This window comes from Somniosus microcephalus, chromosome 8 (genome assembly GCF_052327205.1).
Source record: "Somniosus microcephalus isolate GS21.2 chromosome 8, FLI_Smic_1.0, whole genome shotgun sequence".
Taxonomy (NCBI): Eukaryota; Metazoa; Chordata; class Chondrichthyes; order Squaliformes; family Somniosidae; genus Somniosus; species Somniosus microcephalus.
The window spans coordinates 22,972,787-22,978,344 of record NC_140994.1 but is presented as its reverse complement, the minus strand read 5'-3'; positions in this window follow the sequence as shown (position 1 = coordinate 22,978,344).

Sequence of the window (5,558 nt, the reverse complement as noted above, 5' to 3'; positions counted from 1 at the left end):
CCATGAAATGACACAGGGTTTCGAGAGATATCGCTGTGGCAGATCCACCCATGACCAGAGGGACTGCTGGTTCAAGGACAAAGCATGCAGGCAATGCGGAAAGATTGGACACATTGCACGGGTATGCCGATCTGGACAAAAAAAATCCACGGACAGGAAAAAAAAAATCAATAAAGAAAAGTACAGAAAAGGTACAAATGATGACGGACAGTAGCTCCGAAGACCAGAAGAGCGATAGCGACTCCGAAAACAAGAGACTAAGCTGTCTCAAATTACATAATGTAATTGCCAAAGATGATTACCAGACCATTTGGGCTACCCTCACGATAGCAGGGTCCCCAGTTAAAATGGAGCTAGATACAGGATCAGCTCTGACCATCATAAATCGACAGGATTACGAGCGGCTATTTCCGCATATACCTTTAAAAGACACATCCATTATCTTGAAAACATATACGGGGCAGAAAGTATACCCCAAAGGAAAAATAAAGGTGCCTGTTGTATACAACGGCAAGGAAATACAAAAGTTGTATTTATACATTCTACAAGATGGTGGTCCACCGCTGTTGGAACGTGAATGGATCAGGAAAATACATTGAGACTGGCACTCCATTCAGGCACTGATGGTGACCAGTAAGAAAAAAAACGACGATGACGTCATACCTGAACGATTAAAAGACATCTTGGCCAATGCCAAAGAAGTGTTTCAAGAGAAACTAGGAACCTTGAAAGGCATCACCGCCTCAATAAAAGTGGAAGATGCAGCAATTCCCAAGTTTTTTAAGGCAAGACCGGTGCCATACGCAATTCGTCCAACAGTCGAGGCAGAGCTGGAGAATTTGGAAAAGGCAGGCGTATTATCCAAAATAGATTGGAGCGAGTGGGCAACACCCATCGTCCCAGTCATGAAGAAAGCATTGAATAATGATAAATCTGAAGAACAGAGAAAAATTCGCATCTGTGGAGACTTCAAGGTGACTGTAAACCCGGTCCTTCACACGGTACAGTATCCTCTTCCAAGGATAGAAGATATTTTCGCCTCACTATCCGGAGGGAAACATTTCACCAAAATTGACTTGGCACAGGCATATCTACAGATGGAGGTTGAAGAGGCCTCTAAAAAATATCTCACGATAAATACACACAAAGGTCTGTACCAGTACAATCGACTGGTTTTCGGAGTAGCATCCGCTCCAGCTATCTGGCAAAGAGCTATGGAGCAAGTCCTCCAAGGGATTCCGGGGACTCAATGCTACCTAGACGATATCCTTGTAACAGGAGAAAATGACAACGAGCACCTAGCCAATTTGGAGCAGGTGCTCACTAGGCTGAAGGAACGGGGCCTACGAGCAAATCGCCCCAAGTGCGAATTTTTCCAAAATCAAATATATTGTGGCCACATAATTAATAAGGAAGGGTTGCATAAGTCACCTGAAAAAATTGAAGCGGTCATAAGAGCCCCAGCACCTGAAAATGTTTCACAATTAAGGTCGTTCCTGGGATTAATAAATTACTATCATAAATTTTTACCGAACTTATCAACTCTTCTACACCCTCTTAATGAACTGCTACAAACAGGAGTAATTTGGAAATGGAGCGAAGACTGTAAACGTGCCTTCCATAAATGCAAAGACTTAATCACGTCCAAAGAAGTTTTGGCTCATTACAACCCATCACTGCCAATCAGACTGGCGTGCGATGCATCCCCTTACGGCGTAGGAGCAGTATTATCACATAAATTCCCTGATGGCTTGGAACGGCCGATAGCTTTTGCGTCACGCTCATTGAACTCAGCTGAGCGTAACTCTGCCCAAATCGACAGGGAAGCACTCAGCCTGGTATGGGGAGTGAAGAAATTCAACCATTACCTACACGGACAAAAATGTACCTTGTTGACTGACCATCAACCCCTCATCTCCATATTCAACCCTAAAAAGGGTGTTCCCATTATGACAGCGCAAAGGCTATAGAGGTGGTCCCTTTTTCTAGGGGCACACCAATACAACATAGAATACAAAGGATCAAAACAGCATGGGAATGCTGACGGGTTATCGCGCCTACCGTTGCCAATGGTAGAAGAAGCACCTACCGTAGACCCAGTGGAGATTTTCCACTCTACCATAGTCGAATGTCTACCAGTAACAAATTCTGCCATTGAAAGGGAAACTAGAAATGACCTGACTCTCTCACGAGTCTACGATTTAACAGTGAAGGGATGGCCAGCACATGGCGAACCACTGTTGCCAGCATTCTCGCAAAGAAGAGAACAGCTGTCAGTGTGCCGAGGAACCTTGATGTGTGGATCCAGAGTGGTGATTCCACCCAAACTCCAGGATAAAGTTCTAAAGGAGCTTCACGAGGGGCATCTGGGTGGAGTGAAAATGAAGAACCTAGCCAGGGCGTTTGTATGGTGGCCAGGTATCGATGGAGACATCGAAGAAAGGACCAAGAGCTGCCTAGGATGCCAGAAGGTCCAAAACGCTCCACCACAAGCCCCTCTACATCCATGGGAGTGGCCCTCATCTCCCTGGCAAAGGGTACACATCGACTTTGCTGGTCCATTTATGGACTCAATGTTCTTAATCGCGGTTGATGCACACTCCAAGTGGCCGGAGGTAATAAAGATGTCCTCCACCACCACGGAAAAAACCATCACAGTATTAAGGACCATATTTGCCAGGAATGGGCTGCCGGAACAGATCTGTTCTGATAATGGACCGCAATTTGTGTCCGAAGAATTCAGGAAGTTCTTAAAAAACAATGGGGTTAAGCACTACACGTCCGCCCCATACCATCCCGCCACCAATGGATTGGCTGAAAGGTTTGTCCAGACCTTCAAGAAGGCCATAAAGGCCATGGGTAATGAAGACATAAAACTTCAGCACAAGGTGGATAACTTCTTGTTCGCATACAGGAATGCAACACATATGGTTACAAACCAAACTCCCGCCATGATGTTCTTCAATAGAAGCCTAAGATGCCGGCTGGATTTGATCAAGCCAAACATCAGAAGGGACGTGGAGAACCGGCAATTTCAAGGCATGAATGAAAGGCCAACTAGAACCTTCCAGATAGGTCAACAAGTTTTGGCCCGGGACTACCGTACCGAGAAATGGCAGCCTGGAACTATCTGCACACGACTAGGACCGCTGATGTATACCGTGGACATCGGAGAAAGCATAATAAGGCGCCATGCTGACCAAATCATAGAGTCATCCGAAAAGGGACAACCTACACCACAACTCTATACGCCTAATGATGAAGTAGAGATACCCATATCTACCTCTGATCCGGTGATACTGGAACGCGATGAACCCGACACTGGCATTCAAGCCGAATCAGCCTTGCCAAAAGAACCTACTACACCACCAGAAACTACTACACCACCGAGGCGTTATCCGGACCGAGTCAGGAAGCCTCCAGAGAGACTGACTTATAATTAATTAACTGCAGCAATGTGTAGATTATTTTTCTTGTAACATGTAATTAATGATTACTTAAAATATTATGTACTGGTTGGCTAAAAGGGGAGGAATTGTAGTGTATGTGCCTTTAAGAGCCCCAGGTGTACTGTAATGCCGGTAATGGCCACTCGGGCTATATAAGCCTGTATATTGTGTTGTATCAATTAGTTCCCCTCCAGACTTTGTTTAGTAAACACCTGTGAAACCAACTCCTGTCTTCAGTGTCTCTATCAACACACGGACACAACAAAAATGAATGGTCAGAATATTGGAAGCACCGTGAAGTGGGCGCACTGTCCGCTGTGCCCGATTCTCCAATCCGTACTCCACACCACCAGCAGAACCGTGCCAAAGGCGCACTCAGAGGCCAAAACTCAGCAACGTCCCTGCATATATGAAATTGCTTTATGGTGAAAGGATCAGCGGGAAATTCCAAACTCCACCATTAACCCTTAGGCTGCTGTCATGTCCAGAGAAACCCCAGTCTCCCTGGGGCTACACAGCTTTTTTTAAGCTTATAGCTCACACATTATGATGCTATAACAAACCATAATATTACAGTACATCATTACGATGGTATCAAAAGTAGCTTATTTACTATAATATTAATTCAAAACTACACAAATTAACATCTAAAATACAATTTTAAAAGCTTTCTTTCTATTCCCCCTGTTGTCCCTGTCCCTTTCCCCCTCTTTTTCTCACCTCTATTTTTATTATTTAGACTTTAAAATCTTTCACTTACCCTGCTTCTTCCCGGCTCCAACCATCCATTTTGGAGGTGGAAATAAATTCTGAATTTTTTTTTTTTTTAATCGGTTTGGCATTCGTTTTTTTAGGCTGCTTTTCCAGCCAACCAAAAGCTCAAATTCTTAAGAATGATACTGTTGTATAGTGGACTCCACTAGCTCAACCTCTCACACGTAAAATTGAACCAAAGCAGTAAGGGGCTTTGCCAAACAAATATGTTTATTGGTGGCGCCTGGACCCCGACAGCACCTGGATGGTCCACTTGCCTGTGCTGCGAGAGGCAATAATTCCTCTTGGCCATGTTTAAAAAAAATTAATTCATGGGATGTGGGCGTCGCTGGCAAGGCCAGCATTTATTGCCCATCCCTAGTTGCCCTCGAGAAGGTGGTGGTGAGCTGCCTTCTTGAACCGCTGCAGTCCGTGTGGTGAGGGTATTCTCACAGTGCAGCCATTGCATCATAGAAATTCCAGATGGAAGGAGGCCATTCAGCCCATTGTGCTTGTGCTGGTGTTAGCTTCTCAACTGGATCCATCTACAACAATCATATTTGCCTGCCTATTCCCCGTCTCTGCCCCTGCCTCAGCTCATCTGCTGCTGAAACCCTCATCCATGCCTTTGTTATCTCTAGACTTGCCTATGCAACGCTTTCCCGGCTGGCCTCCCCACCTTGCACCCTCCGTAAACTTGAGCTCATCCAAAACTCCGCTGTCCGTATCCTAACTCGCACCAAGTCCCGTTCACCCATCACCCCTGTGCTCGCTGACCTTCATTGGCTCCCGGTCCGGCAACGCCTCGATTTTTAAAATTCTCATCCTGGTGTTCCAATCCCTCCATGGCCTCACCCCTCCCTATCTCTGTAACCTCCAGCCCTGCAACACTTTGAGACCTCTGCGCTCTTCCAATTCTGGCCTCGTGCATCCCCAATTTTAATATCTCCACCATTGGCGGCCGTGTCTTCAGCTGCCTAGGCCCTAAGCTCTGGAATTCCCACCCTAAACCTCTCCACTACTCTACCTCTCTCTCCTCCTTTAAACTGCTCCTTAAAACTTACCTCTTTGACCAAGCTTTTGGCTACCTATCCTAATAGCTCATGTGGCTCGGTGTCAGAGTTTGTTTGGTAACGCTCCTGTGAAGCGCCTTGGAACGTCTTACTATGTTAAAGGAGCTATATAAATGCAAGGTGTTGTTGTTAGTTGTAGTTGGATGTCCTTTTTCAAATAATTATCCAATTCCCTTTGATAGTTGTCTCAATCCATTGTGTGAAAAAATCTTCTAACCACCCCCTCCTTTCTTCTTGTAATCTTAAGTTTCAGTTCCTTGTCATAATTTGTCATCACTTAGCC